Source organism: Salvelinus sp. IW2-2015, linkage group LG14 (genome assembly GCF_002910315.2).
Source record: "Salvelinus sp. IW2-2015 linkage group LG14, ASM291031v2, whole genome shotgun sequence".
Lineage (NCBI taxonomy): Eukaryota > Metazoa > Chordata > Actinopteri > Salmoniformes > Salmonidae > Salvelinus > Salvelinus sp. IW2-2015.
Genome location: NC_036854.1, coordinates 17,665,655 through 17,686,927, shown reverse-complemented (window position 1 = coordinate 17,686,927; position 21,273 = coordinate 17,665,655). Strand labels below are relative to the sequence as shown.

The 21,273-nt window shown below is 43.8% G+C and overlaps 1 protein-coding gene across 2 annotated transcripts in view; it reads left to right on the top strand.

Moving 5' to 3' along the window:
• The first annotated feature begins 95 nt into the window (after positions 1 to 95).
• Positions 96 to 21,273, top strand: part of ncoa1 (nuclear receptor coactivator 1) — a 76,460-nt gene continuing 55,282 nt past the window's right edge. Inside the window, exons 1-2 of one of the 2 annotated variants that reach the window (XM_023999554.2) lie at positions 96 to 621; positions 4,532 to 4,702. The gene's annotated coding sequence lies outside the window, so the exon portion shown is untranslated. Of the gene's footprint in view, positions 622 to 4,531; positions 4,703 to 10,625; positions 10,937 to 21,273 lie in introns of those variants that run through there. The other variant, XM_023999555.2, reaches the window with a different exon arrangement.

Sequence of the window (21,273 nt, the reverse complement as noted above, 5' to 3'; positions counted from 1 at the left end):
GTACAGCTTGCTTCTTTGCCCTCTCCTCAGGAACGAGCCTATTTGCTGTCATTGTGCGTGCACGAGCTACCATTGTTTGTTTGTGTAGCGACATGTTGAAAATGGCGGAGGGGAGAGAGCTACGCGACAAAGAGTCAAATATTAGTAAACCGTGAATGACAATTTCAAAGGCGCAAATTGGGTTTCGTAATAACTTAATTTTTGAAGGAGATACGGAGTAATGTATAGCTGAAAACAGCGACATTATTTTGAAACTGGCTTTGAATTAGCTAACATTGCTAATCTCGCTAGCTTCAATAGTGTGATTTTTACTCGCAGGCTTGTTTGTCAACATTAGCCAACAACCATGTTCTCCCTGGCTTGTGTCAAACTACAGCGCCAGACCACACTATCCATAGCGTGTGGAAGACATTGATTCATGGAGCGGCAGAACAGAAAACCAAGGCACCCGAACTAGCTGGCACTGGCCGCCCAATTTACGGGCTTTACTGTAAAATATTTACATCCGAATTAGCCAATTTATGCATGGAAATTGAGCGTCTAACTTTAATRAACGACCGATTGCATTGGAATTGAATAAATACAGAAGATAAACACCAACGTATACGGAGATTTAGGCAGGTAAGTCAACACAACACCCTGCAGAACTGCCGCAAAATAGTTTGGACTAAACCAGATTTAGCCGCGGACTGCGAACAAGCCAGCTAACGTTAGCTAGTAGCGAAGGATCAAACGTGAAGTGGGCCAGTTAGCCAGCTAACGTTGACCTTCCAATAAATCATTCAATTGAAGCCATGTATTTGATACCGATATATTAAAACGTTAATTTGTGAGATTGCAAACAAGTTGATTTGTTTGAGAAGTTTGTTGCATGTAAGGAAGACAGCTATCGCCAACGTTGAATCCTTGACCCAGTAGATGTGATTGGAAATGTCTCGTTATGGAGTAGTAGAGCACGTGCCTCTTGTTTGCCAGATGGCTAACTATCTGTACTTAAAATGCAATCTTCGATTCTATTAATTGTTTTCATTAGCTACTATTTGGTTAACCCTATTTGGTTAATCAAACATTATAGTACCGTTTGGATTAAGTGCGACCACGCTGGGAAGTCAAAGTTCTCCCTACCTAGCCATTGAAACATGGTGAATTGGGCGTATTTTTATTGGCCACGGTAGCTAATCAATTAGGGATCAATTTGTGACGATGGTAACTTCATTGACAGGTTTGCACCTGCAACTGCGTGATTGGACTGGAGGGTGAGGCTCAATTATGGAATTATGGACGTTGCTTTGGCCACACCACCAGTGAGGCATTGCCTTCAGTCAAATTCAAGTACATGTAGTGACATTATCCTCAGTTGTGGACGGTCTTTTGCATGATGTCTACTTTGATGCTAATTAGCATTTTCGATTCTGAGAGTAAATGGAGCCAAATAAATTGATAAGTCACCCTGTCCTAGAGAGATGTACATGGTTAGCAAAACGTCTTGCCAGGGTTAGCCTACACGAAACACAGCCCTTATTTTAAGTGTTTCTAAAGTTCCCTATGAAAAATGGATGGTGGCAAAATGATTGGAAGCATGTCCCTGTTTGACCGCTGGGTTTTATGGGTATTATGACACCTCCACTGTGGGGRTCTATTTGCATGGTAGAATTCAATGGCTATGGTTCATTTTATGTTTGAGCTGCTTTTGAAAACAAAAGTCAAATTGAAAACATTGGCATTGTTGAATCAGATGTTTATAATAGCAAGCTAGGACTGATGGTTTGGTTAGCTAAACTAGCAAGTCTGTTTGGTTACCAATGCAACTACTGTCACTATCTAGTGAACTTGATAGCTACTTCAGTGGATGTTGAACACATTTCTAGCTGCAATTGTGTTAAATTATAGCCATGGTATAAAAGGGATAATCAACTCGTGGCTCTATGCGTTCTCTGGAAAATAAGGCAACTCCGTGGAAGCTTAGTTCAACTCTGCTAGCGTGTCGTAGAACACAATTTCCTCATCGTTCATTATTTTCTATAGAATGCATATCCTCTTCATTATCCCTTAGGAAATGTATTGAATTCTTATTAGTTTTGTGGGGGAGGATCTAAGAATCCATATTTTAATTTGGGTTTCTTTATGCACATATTTGGTTGTAAAGGCAGTGCAATTAGGATAGGCTGAGCAAAAAGTGTGTGAGTAAGCTATAGGCTACTTGCCTAGGCCTCGTTGGCGGTGTTTAGACATGCAGCCTAATTCTGATCTTTTTTTTCACTAATTGGTCTTTTGACCAATTAGATCAGCTCTGACAAATTTCTAACGTGAAAAGATATGATGTGATTGGTCAAAAGACTGAAGTCAATGCAATCAGGCCTCAGCTATGCAGGTCAAAGTTGGTACTCTTCACCAGCAGTTTCATTTGCTTTTGGTTGTCGCACTGCTATCAAGCTCCGGAACAAATAGGTCATATTTGACTACTAGTTTGCACTCCTTTATCATATCTTAATACTCTTTAAGAGAAATGTATCACACATTAGGACGGTGGGTGGGTTTGGGTAATAAACAATATGTCGCAAGAATAGACAACCTTGTTACCTGCAACATTCCAGCACAGTAGCAGATTAATTTATATGGCCATGGCCTTGATTTGAGCATTTCTCAGAAGAGGGAGACAGGGAAATACAATAACAAAGTGTCAGTCATGTGTCATAAAAGAGGGGAAGATGGTCAGGGTTTAGGATAGATTCATTTTGAACTATTTGTGACATAATTTTGATTTGTAGGCTTAAAGTGTCAATCAGCAGTTGAAACAATAACAAAGTGACTCCCTGACCCCTGTTTCGGTAACAAGCTGAGGGATGGGGCTGGAGAAGCATCACCACTCTCATATACAGAGCTATGGATGCAAGGACTGATTATGATATCAAAATTATAGTTTTGACCATGTTTTGCAGCTATATAGTGTTTGTTTACATTTACTTTGTTTACAAACATTGGAGTAAAACAAGCATTTATTTTGGTTTCTGGTGGGGTACGACAGATGAACTAAGCTCAAGAGACATTTCTAATTTATATTCTTTAAGAATCCATGGGTACATATCATTCATCTATTAGTCCTAAAATAGATGTAGTAACCTCTGACTGCCCCTTTAATATTAAAGCATATTCATAATGTAGGTAGAGAATGTGGTGGGAGCTAAATCAGACCAGGTCTTTTAAGATCTGCCTAAAATGTACATTTAAGCACAACCATTCTCGACAGCCTTTTCAGTGTAGTTATGTTTAAAGCATTCCTTTTCACAAGCTTAGTGAGGAATTCGTTTTTTAACCCAAGACACCTGCATTAGTGTGCATGGGTTAAAAGGCGAAAAGCTTCATATTCATATAGGCTAAATTATTTTGGTAATATTATAGTGATGAAATGGTAAGATTGATTTTACATTGGTGTTTTTAATGGACAAGCATGATCCAAAACCTTGTGAGGATGATCAGATTTCTGTGTGTGTGTGGTGGAGAGGAATGGAGCGGGTGCTCAGCTGTGCCTCCACAGCCGTCAGAGAGCTGACCTACATTCTCCTCTCCCTGGAAAAAAAGCTTGTGCAGCAGGCTGTGTGAATTTGTGGGGGTAGGGAAGGAAATAGAGGGAGAGATCGAGGGAAGAGAGCGCTGTGGCGCATTCACTGATTTGAGCTGAAGAACCAGATCCCAGTGTCCCATTAATTATTTTATCGGGGCATGCTAGGAAGGGAACTGAGACAACCGTTCGTACAGTGGAACTGTACTGCGGGAGTGAGATGCTTGGCTGTGGTTTGGCAGGCAGTGTGACTGACTCCCATGGGCCTCCCTTTAACTTGTTGTGGTGAAGAGAACATTTTCTTTCTTCTCACATACAGTAGCATCTGCTGACTGGATCCGTGCCCTCAGGAGTCATTTGAAACAGATTTGAGAAACGGTAGTGAAAATCTCACCCCCAAAGTTCAAAGTACAGGATGTTGTAAAAGGTGAAGTGCGAGAGGAACATCAGTCAGTGTTAACTGCCTGCTGCATCATGCCTCCTGTGTCTGGAGACAGTTTTGTAGCGGGGGTGGTATCACTCCTTTAGGCTCAATTTTATCTAATAGAGCATCTATTAGCCTATTTGTTGTAAAGTCTGGTTGGTTTTACTTCAGCAGGGCAGATGGGGAGCAATGTATCGCCTGTCAGTGATGTCATATTTCCTCACCATGGAGGGATGAGCTGTAGGCTATAGGCTGATATCACATATAGTCACAAACGTGCCACGGTAAGCGGCGAATGTCTCATAGACCTCAATGGGAGAAGGGGGGCAAAACGCAAGCCATTTTGCAAGCGACGCGGTTCATGGCGCTTGCTCCCGTGAACGGCGCCACTGGCTCGGTGCTAGAGGTGCCAGAAGTTTCAATTAGCTGAAGGCTTGAGCAGCTGCCATGCATGGTGGACCAGTAAGCATCGTTCATCTTGTCAGCCTGTCCCAGATGCTCCTCTAGTAAACACTAAAGTCTCTCTCTCTTTTCCCTTCTCTCTCGAGGTCCAGCTCGCTACCTCCTCCCCCAGTGGGATGGTGCTGCATGACAGGGAGGCCTTGGCGCCGTAGCCCCCTCTCCTGGATCCTGCCCACCCCACCACCACCCCCCTCAGAGCAGAGGACCACCACCACAGCAGCCCCGCCCATGAGTCACCCTCTGGAGCCCTAGATCAAGTAACTGTGACCCCCTTCTTCCCCTTATATATACTGTACTCAATTGCATCCCCTGGTTCCGGTCTATGTTTTTGCTACATAGGCGGGGTTCCTCGCCTGTCCCCTTAACTAGCTTTCTCTGGATAAAGGCCCGGTTTATCATGAATTCGTAGACATATTGGATTGATTGATCAATTAGCTTATTCATCTAACTCTCTTCAACTCTTCTCCCCTACAGTGTGTTGAAAGAGTGAATATTAATACTTTAAAATGTCCTCGGTATGATCTTTTTTTTCTTCTAGCAGTGATCAATAGGAAGTTGATAGAACAATATTGCAGAAACCTGACTAGACTGACTTAGTCACTGTTATATTGTTTACACCCTGGTAGCCAGTCCTTACAGATGAGCAAGGGGGACAAAGAGAGACAGGTCAGGTCATTGTGCTGCTAAACCCCTTGTCCATACATGGAGTGTTCAGTGCAGGAACAACACAATACCGATGAGGCTTGTATCTATCTATATATGCTGCTGCCTGTCGCATGTAATCACAATTCTGTAGCACAGAATCAACCAAACTAGAATATGCTGATAGGAGTCATGCTCCATACAGGATAGGAAAGAAACTTTTTTGCAATGGCATTTTTTTGACCTCGTGAACTCATTTTCGGGGGCATTTTGAGGCATTTCCAGGGCATTTTCATTTGCGATCACTAAACCGAACTTGGCCTACCTAGAAAACATTTTCTGCAAAAGCTTGTGAAAGCTCTTGCATGTCAAAGGTACTGGCGTTTCGCGGAAAGCTTTACGGAACATTGTGGTGGCACTGTCTTGAGTGGTCTTGACCCCCACCCAATCAGCATTCCATCTCTCGATTGTTGAGTTGTTTACCGTTGTTTTGACGGTTGACTTGCTCAGCTCAGTMGCAGTTTTTTTTTTCTACTTCTGCTGTCGCTGATGTTTGCGCTGTTGTTTTTTTAATTACACTGAACAAAAATATAAACGCAACATGCAATAATTGTAAAGATTTTACTGAGTTACAGTTCATATAAGTAAATCAGTCAATTCAAATAAATTCATTAGGCCCTAATCCATGTATTTCACATGACTAGGAATACAGATATGCATCTATTGATCAGATAACTTTTTTTTTTTAAGTAGGGGAGTGGATCAGAAACCCAGTCAGTATCTGGTGTGATCACCATTTACCTCATGCAGCGCAACATCTCCTTCACATAGAGTTGATCAGGTTGTTGATTGTGGCCTGTGGAATATTGTCGCACTCTTATTCAATGGCTATGTGAAGTTGCTGGATATTGGCGGGAACTGGAACACGCTGTTGTACAATGGGTGACATGTCTGGTGAGTATGTAGGTCATGGAAAAACTGGGACTTTTTCAGCTTCCAGGGATTGTGTACAGAACCTTGTGACATGGGGCCGTGCATTATCATGCTGAAACATGAGGTGATGGGGGCGGATGAATGGCAACAATGGGCCTCAGGAATTCCTCACAGTATCTCTGTGCATTGAAATTGCCATCGATAAGATGTGTTCATTGTCCTTAGATTATGCCTGCCCATACCATAACCCCACTGCCACCATGGGGCACTCTGTTCACAACGATGACATCTGCAAACCGCTCGCCCACACGACATCTGTCATCTGCCCGGTACAGTTGAAACCGGGATTCATCTGTGAAGGGCACACTTCTTCAGCATGCCAGTGGCCATTGAAGGTGAGCATTTTCCTACTGAAGTCGGTTAAAATGCCTAACTGCAGTCAGGTCAAGACCCTGGTGAGGACGACGATCACGCAGATGAGTGTCCCCGAGACGGTTTCTGACAGTTTGTGCAGAAATTCTTCAGTTGTGCAAACCCACAGCTTCATCAGCTGCCCGGGTAGCTCGTCTCAGACCATCCTGCAGGTGACGAAGCCGGATGTGGAGGTCCTGGGCTGGCGTGGTTACACGTGGTCTGCTGTTGCGAGGCTGGTTGAACGTACTGCCAAATTCTCTAAAACAACGTTGGAGGTAGAGAAAACGTTGTAGAGAAACATTACATTCTCTGGCAACCGATTCCTGCATTCAGCATGCCAATCACACCAATCTGTGACATTTATAGAGTGGCTTTTTATTGTCCCCAACGCATGGTGCCCCTGTGTAATGATCATTCCGTTTAATCAGCTTCTTGAGATGCCACACCTGTCAGGTGGATGGATTATCTTGGCAAAGGAGYAATGTTCACTAACAGGGATGTAAACAAATTTGTGCACAACATTTGAGAAAAATAAGCTTTTTGTGCAAATGTAAAACGTCTGGGATTTTTTATTTCAGGTTATGATACACGGGACCAACATTTATTTGTATTTTTTTCAGTGTATAAATGGCTCCAATCTAATATAAAAATCTGCTAATATTACCTCCGGTACAAAGGCTGGGGGACAGGTCGAGAAGGGGGAGCAGGGTCTTGATGTTGCTACGGAGGCCAGTGTATAGTTTGGGCGTTTCACAGATTGAATTTTTGATTATTATTACCTGAGGTGCCCATGCTGTGTGAGAAGGGGGGAGGAGGTTTGAAAAACAATCAGGTTGAACACCCCCCCCCCCATGGCAACATCTGAGGGGCTGTGAACTACTGAAACACAGCACATTTTCACCCCCTCCCCACCACACACACAAATTAGCTGTGATTTGGTAGTTAACAGCCCCTCAGCTGTTGCCATGGAAATGTGAAATCTAACCCAGCCTACGCAGTATCGCTCCCTCATCTACTGTATGGTACTGCGCAATGAAATCTACTGAATCAAATACTGTATGTTGGGTGCATAACTAAATAATTTGTACAACTTTATATTTATATTCATTTCAGGATATTGTATATTTCCTATGGCGAAGTTTAAGTATTTTTCCGTTAGAAGAACACCAAGGCAAATTACGTCATATGACATTTACATTAACAGTGATTATGTATTTAACACAAGTGGATTACATAATCTTTGTATGGTTTAAGTGCTGTCTTTTCCTTTGAACCTTAAATCTTGAAGGTCTACTTTTAGCATAGCAAACAGTCCTTTTTAGAAAACTGGTTCATTATGAAGTAGGCTTTGTGGTAAATGCGTACCTGCTATTGAAACTCTCCTGCCACGCTCATGTGCACTTTTGACCCAAGTGTGTTTGGTAATTTGACAGCTGTACAAAGACAAAACAAAGTGAATGTTGTGACAGTTAAAATACAGTTTCTGGAGGTGCAGCAATGATTTTCTACTGTTAAACTACAGCTAAGTATAGGTAAGTACAGGGTATGTTATTAGTGTTAATACTGTTACTCCCTATAGGTTAACAACCCCACCCCATCATTTATTGGATTTTGAGGTAAGCTATCTATTTTTCAGTGTTTCCAAGGCAACACTCCAAAACAATTCTAGCAAAAAGAGTTTCCCCTTTTTTAAACAAATGTACCAACTGAAGCTTGGCCTAAACCTACATCTAGGCTAAGTGCATCAATAACTAAAGAGTGTGAAGAGTACTGTCTACACATTCATGACCATGGGTTAGGTCAACAGAATTGCCTTATTTAAGTCAATTAAATGAATCAATACAGTCTTCTGAGTTGTTTAGAAAAGTGGCTGAGTTAGTGGACAATGTCTCTTTGCTGCCTCACCATGAGATGAGTCTGTCCCTGTCAGCGTTTTAATGGGTCCTCAGTCAAATTTTAAAAGAGCCAATTAGTTCAGCCCAAATGGTAGTTTCATGAGTTTGAGTGTTTTTCTCTGAGGGCTATAGTGCTAGTGAAACAGTGTGAGATGTCACACACACACAGTACATCTGCCTCAGTTTGCACCTCAGGCCCGTGACTTCTCACCCCCGTCCTGCTGCTCCACGTGTGTGCGTATGTCTGTCTTCAAAACTGCTCCTAATCTCACACCACGGCAGAACTCTCTACTCTAATCACCTAGCGGGTCACACTCACAGCTCACCAGATGTCTGACAAGGATCTGAGCATTGTATTGATGAGCTTCTTATCGTCTCCTCTGTCTCATCATCATTAAGCTAAGAGGGATCATTAAGTCAGTGGGACTGCGCAATGCTGCTTATATACCTGGCCTGTTATCATAGAGTGAGTGCATGATATGTGCCACTGATGCACTTGTTCTGTACTGCAGGGATCCTGTTATGTAAAAAGGTTTGAAGCCATAACTTTACACCGGGCCGTCAAAGTTTAGAAATAGTCGCACCGTATCCAATTCCTTAGCCGTAATTGGAACCATATTTTAGCTGTACTAGCTGTTGCCATAACAGTAGTCATAACTGTTGCCTTAAGTGTCTGTAAAGCCATCGCGGCAGTTTTAAGTGGTGCCATAAGCCATAAAAGTGTCCCTTCACGCTACGGCCATTGCCTTAGCCCAAACCCACGCCCATGCCCCAGCCACAACTGTTACAATAACCATAGCCATAATCTGTGCCATTATCCATAAGCTTTAGCCAAGCATAATATGTTACATCATCTCTGGCCATAAGCCTCAGCCAACCAGAACTGTAGCCATAACTTTGGCTGTGGCCCCTAGCCATTCTGGCAGGCAGGCTGCTGTACTGTTGTATCCTAGGCTGGGCCTCACTGCTAGGAGCCTGAGGAGAGGAGAGGACTGCTGCTGCACTGTAGCAGTGCTGTAGAGGTCTGACTGCACTGGGCCATTTCCTCCTCTGTGTAAACATCCTAAATCGGGGTGTAAACAGTGAGAGTGTGGAACAATACTCTGAGAGGGGCAGGGGGCCAGTCTGGTTTCCCTGAGGCTGTCCCTATATCCGCCCCAGCTGTAGGTAGGGGCAATCACGTAGGCATAGCTACCACCTGGCTCACCTAGCTGGAGCCTGCAGGGAGCGATTTACGGCCTATCGCTACACATACACATACGTGTTGCTGCACAGAGCAGCATGGCACTATACCCATGACCCATTGACGTTTCCTGATGTTCATTAGGAACTAGGAAGTGGATGCCTCAGAGGGGGCAGGAGAAGTGCAGGTCTGGAAGTGTGAGCAGATATGTCTGTGTGTGTGTGTGACAGTCAGGCAGGCTGATATGAGGGGGACTAGCTGAAGAATGAGGGCCTGTGAGAGGGAGACATGAGACCTGGTGAGTGGTGAAGGGCCAGCTCTGACCCAACCCGGACCGGCCTTTCAGACAGAAACAAATGCAGGAGGCCAAAGTGCGGCTCTAGCGACGATGATGAGGAGGATCAGATTGGTAATGTGGTGGGGGGTGTGTGTCTTTCTATGGAGATGTAGCCAAATGAGGCGTGAAACAAACACAGAATGGTTGGCATTCTGTCTGTATACTGTTGCTTTTTTTAAATGACACAATCTGTGTCTCTGCCTCTATCTTACTGTACTGACCCACGTTTTGAGGTCCCTTGAACATTTCACACAACATATGTGGATGTGCCTTAATTCTACAACTGCCTCTGTTTTGATGACTGCTGTAATTTGAATTTGGTTTGCAGAGCATTCAGAATACAGTACAGTGAAGATAAAGCGGTGCATTGAGTCATACAGTACAGACCCAGTTAGGCCTCTGTTAGTGCTTTCAGGAGAACTGTATACATTCTCCTGTTGTGTCCTATATTTCAGGGGGGAGGAACTCTGCAACAGTGACTGAGCAGCTTCTCATGGAGCAAACCATTTCTGCCAGGGAGAGAGGGGGTAGTCCTGTGTGCAGTAAAGCATGCGGGATGTCGGTTCCTAAAGTGTGCTCGCTGCTAAGCTCCCCAAGGCTCCTCCACGAGGGTTCTCTCGTTGTGAACTGTCCTCTCGCTGCCACAGTCTCCCTTTCTCCATTCACAGTGCCTGGGGGACTGATTTCATAACCACCCCCCCTCTCTTTCTCTCCGTGATGGGCTGTCCTTCTCTCAGTGCCATACGTTTCTTTTCTGTCTGTGAGGGAGGTGATTAGAGTACCTCCGCGTGAGCAAATGTGCGAGATCAGAAGAGCTCGGTGAAAGAGTGCAGGAAAAAGGAGAGAGAGCAAGCCTGCCTGTGGAATGGAAAGCTCTTGGCGGTGTTCTGCTTCTCCCAGAACCCTGTCAGAGGAGTTAGTGCTCTGTCTGTGGACTGCAGCTACTTCTTCTGCTCTCAGCCCACTCCATGAGGCTGCTGCCTGGCACCTGCGTGTTCCTCCTCTGACTGACTGACTGCCGAGCTCCTTTACGTCTCACACACACACACACACATACAGGCCAACGCTAGGCTGAGCTGGGCTTCAGGTGCGTGTATCTCTTACTGGGTCACTTTTAAAAAAATCTTAATTTCTCTCCTTCTCTTTTCTTTTGACTTGAGCTAGTTGTTTACCTTCAGGTTACTGTGGTGTGTGTTTTCTGAGTAATGGAGTGGGGAGGGGGGGGGGGGTGCGAAGGCCTCTGGCTATTTGTGTTTGGGAATGAGTGAATAGGTAGCTATCTTTTGCAGAGTCTTGTTGTAAGTGCCTGCACTCTTGGCTGAGGTGTGTTTAGTTTTTCTCAGCCACCATTGAGCTTTAGGTGGGGAGAGGGATTTGCAGAGGTTACTCAGTGAGTCTTTAAACACACCTTGTTTTTAGCTTTTCTTCTCTCCACTCCACAGCATGTTGAGTTTGTGCTCAGCTCTCCCCCTGACCATGTGGTCTCAGGGGCTGTCACATGTGCTGCATTTTTTTCATGTAAATCAAATGCCTAGATGTTATTCAGTTAAGTCATAGCCTATGCATTACATACTTATGATTTATCCACCTAATTATAGTGCTTTCTTTTAATGTACATCTTTGGGCTACATTGTGACTTATCTTATACGTACAACACGGTCACCCTGGCGATCATTGATTGTGAAAGGAATTTTACACGGTGTAGCTGAACTTGAAAATGGCTAATTGTAATTCAAGGGGGAACTGATTTGGAAAGTGGCTTAGCTTTCATTAGGGAGTGTTAAAACCCAACATTTTAAAATGGGTCATAGTAAGAATGAAAAGGAGAGTTTAGGAGGAGAGGGAAAGGGCATTTCAGGCCACAGCTTGAGTTGTTGCCTTATTTTAACAAGCCGATCTTAAAGATGGCCTTTATAGCCTAAAGTTATAGACCACGTTGACTTAAGAAAAATAATAAATAGGACACAGAGCGTACAAATCAATCTTCCTATGTACTCACTTGAAGAACATAGGCTTTACGTAATAGCCAGTCAAAAGCAGCCTAGCCTAGTGTTTGTAAGAGAAAAAACATATCTTTGAGCTTAGTGGTTTGTGACAGGTGCCACCATGCCCCATGTTGTGTAACTGAGAGAGCAATTCAGCTGTGGCCCTATGGGCAGGCCGACGCAGTCAGACAGACAGGTCAGGATGTTTTAGCTTAGTGGCTCCGCTCAGCCACAAACCTCATGGAAATGACATCTTCCTTTAAAGTGGAGTGGTGTGGTGGCACACTGGCATGGAGCAGTGTGATTTGCCCATTGTCGCCAGGCCAGGAGATAGATGACTGAGTGAACTCACCACAGTGTGTGTTATCTGGGCTCGCTTACAGGAAGTAGGGCCGAGGGCCTGTTGTGGCGATGGCGAGGGACAGCTAACCATAACAAACAGTAGGCCTAAGCGATCTCCCTGAGAGAAAGCAGATGATATGGAACGGCATGGAACCCAGGGGAAGAGATAAAGGCCTATGGGGAATGACGCAGAGAGCGATGTGGTGGAGAAGCAGGAGAAGCCACAAACCTAGAAGTGTCAGAGCATGAGATCATTACCGTCACTTAGTTTGAGTTTGTACTTTAGAAATCAGAGTGAAGGTTAAGTGTGATTTTATGCTGCGGTGCCTTCAGAAAGTATTCATCACTCCTTGACTTTGTCCACATTTTGTTGTGTTACAGCCTGAATTTAAAATGGATGAAATTTAGATTTTCTGTCACTGGCCTACACACAATACCCCATAATGCCAAAGATTAATTATGTTTTTAGAAAGTTTTACAAATTAATAAAAGATGAAAAGCTCAAATCAAAGTTTATTTCTCACTTGCGCCGAATACAACAGGTGTAGATCTGAAAGTGATATGCTTATTTACAAGCCCTTAACCAACAATGCGAAGTAAAAAATAGGTATTAGGGGAACAATAGATAAGTAAAAAAAACAATAAAATATCAGTAGAGAGGCTATTTACAGGTGGTACCGGTACAGAGTGCGGGGCACCGGTTAGTCGGGCTAATTGAGGTAATATGTACCTATAGTTAAAGTGACTATGCATAGATGATGATAAACAGAGTAGCAGCAGTGTAAAAGAGGGGGTTGGCGAGTGGGGGGGGAGACATAATGCAAATAGTCCGGGTAGCGATTCGATTATCTGTTCAGGAGTCTTATGGCTTGGGGGTAAAAACTGTTTAGAAGCCTTTTTGTCTTAGACTTGGTGCTCTGGTACCGCTTGCCATGCAGTAGCAGAGAGAACAGTCTATGACTGGGGTGGCTGGGTTCTTTGACAATTTTTAGGGCCTTTCTCTGACACCGCCTGGTATAGCGGTCCTGGATGGCAGGCAGCTTAGCCCCAGTGATGTACTGGGCCGTATGCACTACCCTCTGTAGTGCCTTGCGGTTGTAGGCCGAGCAGTTGCCGTACCAGGCAGTGATGCAACCAGTCAGGATGCTCTCGATGTTGCAGCTGTAGAACCTTTTGAGGACCTATGCCAAATCCTTTCAGTCTCCTGAGGGGGAATAGGTTTTGTCGTGCCCTCTTCACGACTCTCTTGGTGTGTTTGGACCATTCTAGTTTGTTGGTGGACACCAAGGAACTTGAAGCTCTCAACCTGCTCCACTACAGCCCCGTCGATGAGAATGAGTGCGTGCTCGGTCCTCCTTTTCCTGTAGTCCACAATCATCTCCTTTGTCTTGATTATGTTGAGGAATAGGTTGTTATTCTGGCACCACCCGGCCAGGTCTCTGACCTCCTCCCTATAGGCTGTCTTGTCGGTGATCAGGCCTACCACTGTTGCGTCGTCTGCAAACTTAATGATGGTTTGGAGTCGTGCCTGTCCATGCAGTTGTGGGTGAACAGGGAGTACAGGAGGGGACTGGGCACGCACCCCTGAGGGGCTCCAGTGTTGAGGATCAGCGTGGCAGATATGTTGCTACCTACCCTCACCACCTGGGAGCGGCCCGTCAGGAAGTCCAGGATCCAGTTGCAGAGGGAGGTGTTTAGTTCCAGGATCCTTAGCTTAGTGATGAGCTTTGAGGGCACTGTGGTGTTGAACGCTGAGCTGTAATCAATGAATAGCATTCTCACGTAGGTGTTTGTTTTTTTCGAGGCGGGAAAGGGCAGTGTGGAGTGCAATAGAGATTGCATCGTCTGTTTGAGCGGTATGCAAATTGGAGTGGGTCTAGGGTTTCTGGGATAATGGTGTTAATGTGAGCCATTACCAGCATTGTAAAGCACTTCATGGCTACGGACGTGAGTGCTACAGGTCTGTAGTCATTTAGGCAGGTTACCCTAGTGTTTTTGGGCACAGGGACTATGGTGGTCATCTTGAAGCATGTTGGTATTACAGACTCAATCAGGGCCATGTTGATAATGTCAGTGTAGACACCTGCCAGTTGGTTAGCACATGCCCGGCGCACACGTCCTGGTAATCCGCCTGGCCCAGTGGCCTTGTGAATGTTCACCTGTTTAAAGGTCTTACTCACGTCAGCTACGGAGAGCGTGATCACACAGTCGTCCGGAACAGCTGATGCTCTCATGCATGCCTCAGTGTTGCTTGCCTCGACGCGAGCATAGAAGTGATGTCACTTGGCAGCTCGCGGCTGTGCTTCGCTTTTGTAGTCTGTAATAGTTTGCAGGACCTGCCACATCCGACAAGCGTCAGAGCAGGCATAGTACGAGTCAATCTTAGTCCTGTATTGAGGCTTTGCCTGTTTGATGGTTCGTCGGAGGGCATAGCAGGATTTCTTATAAGCTTCCGGGTTAGAGTCCCGCACCTTGAACGCAGCAGCTCTACCCTTTAGCTCATCCCAAATGTTGCCTGTAATCCATAGCTGCTGGTTGGGTTATGTATGTACAGACACTGGGGGGACGATGTCCTCGATGCACTTATTGATAAAGCCAGTGACTGATGTGGTGTACTCCTCAATGCCATCGGAAGAATCCCGGGAACATGTTCCAGTCTGTGCTAGCAAAACAGTCCTGTATTTTAGCATCTGCTTCATCTGACCACTTTTTTATAGACCGAGTCACTGGTGCTTCCTGCTTACATTTTTGCTTGTAAGCAGGAATAAGGAGGATAGAATTATGGTCAGATTTGCCAAATGGAGGACAAGGAAGAGCTTTGTATGTGTCTCTGTGTGTGGAGTAAAGGTGATCTAGAATTCTTTTTGCGCTCTGGTTGTGCATTTAACATGATGATAGAAATGAGGTAAACTGATTTATGTTTCCCTGCATTAAAGTCCCCAGCCACTAGGAGCGCCGCCTCTGGGTGAGCGATTTCCTGTTTGCTTATTTCCTTATACAGCTGACTGAGTGCGGTCTTCGTGCAAGCATCCGTCTGTGGTGGTACGAAAAAAATTGATAAACTCTCTTGGCAAATAGTGTGGTCTGCAGCATATCATGAGATGCTCTACTTCAGGCGAGCGAAATCTAGAGACTTCCTTAGATTCCGTGCACCAGCTGTTGTTTACAAATACACACAGACACCCCCCCCCCCCCCCTCCCTGTCCGTCCATCCATCTTACCGGAGTGTGTTGTTCTATCTAGCCAGTGCAGCTGTTTTAGAAAGCATGTTTTCCATGTTGCCATTCAGCCACAATTCGGTGAAACATAAGATATACAGTTTTTGATGTGCCGTTGGTAGGATATTCGTGATCGTACATCGTCTAATTATTGTCCGATGGGTGATTTCCCACCGCCGTCGGTGGATCCTTACAAGGCACCCCCCTGTGTCCTCTCTACCAAATTCACATTTCGGCAGGACAAATATCATACCCCCAAGACACGCTAACCTCTCACCATTACAATAACAGGAAGGTTAGCTTTTGGGGGGAGGGGTGTGTATGATATTTGTGCATCTAACTTCTCACTCATTATTCATGATTCATTCAGGACTATCCATAATCATAGTAGCATCCATATTAATGTAGAAGTGTTTAGAAACATATATATATCTTATTTTCAATAAAAGTTACTCCAAAATGACGCAATACATTATTTACCATTAATTTCTATTGTGCACACAACCAAAACAAACCAGTAAATGCATCCAATAAGTTTTTAGAGTCACACACTTGATTTAATCATTATGTGCTAGGAATATGGGACCAAATACTAAACTTTATACACGTATAAGTGAATTTGTCCCGGTACTTTTGGTCCCCTAAAATGGGGACTATGTACAAAAAATAATGTAATTTCTAAACGTTTACCTGATATGGATGAAAATAACCTAAAATTAAAACTGACAGTCTGCACTTTAACCATTGTATCATTTCAAATACAAACTGCTGGAGTGCAGAGCCAAAACAACAAAACAATTGTCACTGTCCCAATACCATTGGAGCTTACTGTAGGTCATAATAATATATATATATCTCAGCAAAAAAAGAAACGTCCTCTCACTGTCAACTGCGTTTATTTTCAGCAAACTTAACATGTGTAAATATTTGTATGAACATAACAAGATTCAACAACTGAACGACTAAAAAAACTAAAAAAACTGAACAAGTTCCACAGACATGTCACTAAACGAAATGGAATGTGTCCCTGAACAAAGGGGGGGTCAAAATCTAAAGTAACAGTCAGTATCTGGTGTGGCCACCAGCTGCATTTGGGGCGGCAGTGCATATCCTCCTCATGGACTGCACCAGATTTGCCAGTTCTTGCTGTGAGATGTTACCCCACTTTTCCACCAAGGCACCTGCAAGTTCCCAGACATTTCTGGGGGGGAATGGCCCTAGCCCTCACCCTCCGATCCAACAGGTCCCAGACGTGCTCAATGGGATTGAGATCCGGGCTCTTCGCTGGCCATGGCAGAACACTGACATTCCTGTCTTGCAGGAAATCAGGCACAGAACGAGCAGTATGGCTAGTGGAATTGTCATCCTGGAGGGCCATGTCAGGATGAGCCTGTAGGAAGGGTACCACATGAGGGCGGAGGATGTCTTCCCTGTAACACACAGCGTTGAGATTGCCTGCAATGACAACAAGCTCAGTCCGATGATGCTGTGACACACCACCCCAGACCATGACGAACCCCCCACCTCCAAATCGATCCCGCTCCAAAGTACAGGCCTCGGTGTAACGCTCATTCCTTCGACGATAAACGCGAATCCGACCATCACCCCTGGTGAGACAAAACTGCGACTCGTCAGTGAAGAGCACTTTTTGCTAGTCCTGTCTCGTCCAGCGACGGTAGGTTTGTGCCCATAGGCGACGTTGATGTCTGGTGAGGACCTGCCTTACAACAGGCCTACAAGCCCTCAGTCCAGCCTCTCTCAGCCTATTGCGGACAGTCTGAGCACTGATGGAGGGATTGTGCGTTCCTGGTGTAACTCGGGCAGTTGATGTTGCCATCCTGTACCTGTCCCGCAGGTGTGATGTTTGGATGTAACGATCCTTTGCAGGTGTTGTTACACGTGGTCTGCCACTGCGAGGACGATCAGCTGTGCGTCCTGTCTCCCTGTAGCGCTGTCTTAGGCGTCTCACAGTACGAACATTGCAATTTATTGCCCTGGCCACATCTGCAGTCCTCATGCCTCCTTGCAGCATGCCTAAGGCATGTTCACGCAGATGAACAGGGACCCTGGGCATCTTTGTTTTGGTGTTTTTCAGAGTCAGTAGAAAGGCCTCTTTAGTGGCCTAAGTTTTCATAACTTTGACCTTAATTGCCTACCATCTGTAAGCTGTCAGTGTCTTAATGACCATTCCACAGCTGCATGTTAATTCATTGTTTATGGTTCATTGAACAAGCAGTGGAGTTATTTGTATTGTTATGAATTATCTTTGAAGGACAGGGTCATGAAAAAGGACTTTTATTTTTGTGCTGAGTTTATATATATATATATATATGTGTGTGTGTGTGTGTATGTATATGTATATATATATACACACATTTAAACTAATTTCCTGACATTTAATCCTAGTAAAAATTCCCTGTTAGGTCAGTTAGGATCACCACTTTATTTTAAGAATGTGAAATGTCAGAATAATAGTAGAGAGAATGATTTATTTCAGCTTTTATTTATTTCATCACATTCCCAGTGGGTCAGAAGTTTACATACACTCAATTAGTATTTGTTAGCATTGCCTTTAAATTGTTTAACTTGGGTAAAACGTTTCAGGTAGCCTTCATCAAGCTCCCCACAATAAGTTGGGTGAATTTTGGACCATTCCTCCTGACAGAGCTGCTGTAACTGAGTCAGGTTTGTAGGCCTCCTCACGCTTTTTCAGTTCTGACCACACATTTTCTGTAGGTTTGAGGTCAGGGCTTTGTGATGGCCACTCTAATACCTTGACTTTGTTGTCCTTAAGCCATTTTGCCACAACTTTGAAGGAAGTATGCTTGGGGTCATAGTCCATTTGGAAGACCCATTTGCGACCAAGCTTTAACTTCCTGACTGATGTCTTGAGATGTTGCTTCAATATATCCACATAATTGTCCTGCCTCATGAAGCCATCTATTTTGTGAAGTGCACCAGTCCCTCCTGCAGCAAAGCACCCCCACAACATGTTGCTGCCACCCCCGTGCTTCACGGTTGGGATGGTGTTCTTTGGCTTGCAAGCATCCCCCTTTTTCCTCCTAACATAAKGATGGTCATTATMGCCTAACAGTTCTATTTTTGTTTCATCAGACCAGAGGACATTTCTCCAAAAAGTACGATCTTTGTCCCCATGTACAGTTGCAAACTGTAGTCTGGCTTTTTTATGGCGGTTTTGGAGCAGTGGCTTCCTTGCTGAGCGGCCTTTCAGGTTATGTCGATATTGGACTCGTTTTACTGTGGATATAAATACTTTTGTACCTGTTTACGCCAGCATCTTCACAGGGTCCTTTGCTGTTGTTCTGCGATTGATTTGCACTTTTCACACCAAAGTACGTTCATCTCTAGGAGACAGAACGCGTCTCCTTCCTGAGCGGTATGATGGCTGCGTGGTCCCATGGTTTTTATACTTGCGTACTATTGTTTGTACAGATGAACGTGGTACCTTCAGGCATTTGGAAACTGCTCCCAAGGATGAACCAGACTTGTGGAGGTCTACAATGAGTTTGAAGGTAGGCCTTGAAATACATCCACAGGTACACCTCCAAGTGACTCAAATTATGTCAATTAGCCTATCAGAAGCTTCTAAAGCCATGACATCATTTTCTGGAATTTTCCAAGCTGTTTAAAGGCACAGTCAACTTAGTGGATGTAAACTTCTGACCCACTGGAATTGTGATACAGTGAAATAATCTGTCTGTGAACAATTGTTGGAAATGACTTGTGTCATGCACAAAGTAGATGTCCTAACCGACTTGCCAAAACTATAGTTTGTTAACAATACATTTGTGGAGTGGTTGAAATCGAGTTTTAATGACTCCAACGTAAGTGTATGTAAACTTCCGACTTCAACTGTGTGTGTGTGTGTATATATATATATATTGTGTGTGTGTGTACCAACAAAGTCATAACTGGATCTCACTTTAATGTTTTTATCTAAACATAATCACCCATTAATAAAATTTCAGAGGTCGCTGTGTGTGTGCACGCTCGTCTGGTCTACATGGTTGCTCTCTTTGTTGTTGTAGCATTTGTGGCTGTACATATACAGTATATTTGCCTCAGGCCTCTGCCTGTATTTGCCTGCTTTCAGTTTAGTCAGTTTACAGTTCAATATAGGAATGTGTTTATGAGGAGGGCTAGGCCAAGGGGCCAGGGTGAGGGTCTAGTTAAGCAGCTTGGACTGTCAGTCTCCCTCTAATACAGACCCTGACCCTCCACCTCATGCTGGAGATAGTTCACTTATCATTGATGGAAATAGAACCTTAACATCAGTTGTGTTGTTGGGCAGAGTAAATGTATGAACAATTTGTATGTATTCCCAGTATTAATATGCTCCCATGTGTGTTTTTGTAAGATGAATAAGTAATTCAAGCATGGTACCAGAACACTGTTAGTCAGGCAGTACTGAATATGGGGCATTTTAGGAGAGGCTGTTGTTAATAATTGGCTCATATGCAGTAAAGTGGCCATTTTATGGTGCCATACATTACAATCTTACCTCACAGTATGTCAGAATAGATAGCAAAATGGTATGTGCACATTACCGAGGAATTGAAAGTATTTAACCTCTAACGAGCCTCTACCCCGGGTCCGGGATCACCCCCCATCCCCCCCACACACTGATTAGCATAGCTAGCATAGCTTCACAAGTAGATAGTAGCATCTAAATATCATTAAATCACAAGTCCAAGACACCAGATGAAAGATACAGATCTTGTGAATAAAGCCACCATTTCAGATTTTTAAAATGTTTTACAGGGAAGACAAAATATGTAAATCTATTAGCTAAACTGCACCGACCATCACAAATCGACTAAAATTACTAGATAGAGCAACGTGTATGACCAATTTACTCATCATAAAACATTTCATAAAATAGACAGAGCATAGCAATGGAAAGACACAGTTCTTGTGATTTCAGACCATATTTCAGATTTTCTAACGTTTTTCAGCGAAAACACAATAAATCGATAAGTTAGCATACCACATGTGCAAACGTTACCAGAGCATCGATTCCAGCCAAAGAGCGCTATAACGTAATCACCGCCAAAATATATAAATTTTTTCACTAACCTTCTCAGAATTCTTCCGATGCCACTCCTGTAACATCATTTTACAACATACATATACAGTTTGTTCGAAAAGGTGCATATTTGCCATAACAAAACCGTGGTTTACAATGGAAATAGTCACAACTCAAGCCTCAAATGAGGAACGTCAGCTTTCAGGTGATCTAGTTTAATCGAAAGCTAATCATATACTTGACTAAAAAACAACAGGGTTGACAGGAATCAAAAGACAAATTAGTTCTTATGCAACCGCTGATTTACATTTTTAAAATTATCCTTACTTTTCAATACAGGGTTCGCCAAGTGAAGCTAATACCAAACAAAAATGGCGAAATATGCGTTTAAATATTTCGACAGAACACGATTTATCATATTAAATATTGCTTACTTTGAGCTGTTCTTCCATCAGATTCTTGGGCAATGTATCCTTTCTATGTTATAACGTCTTTTGGTCGATAGATGTCCTCTGTCCTTCGAAATGTCCACCACCAACGACCGACACCCCGAACGTTTCCAAAGCTAAAAGTGCACGACAAAGAAATTCCTCAGAATCGGCACTAAACGGATATAAATTGCTATAAAACGGTTCAAATTAACTCATTATGATGTTTTTAACACTATAACGACTGAAAACATGACCGGAGAAATATAACTAGTTAAACAACGATTTGGAATGAGGCAGGTCCGATGTCCATCTTGCTTGTGGCGCGCGGAGAAGAGAGAGAGGTCCTCCCACGTTTTGTGGTTTTATATGGGCTGGGATTGTGCAATAGACTCCATTCAAAA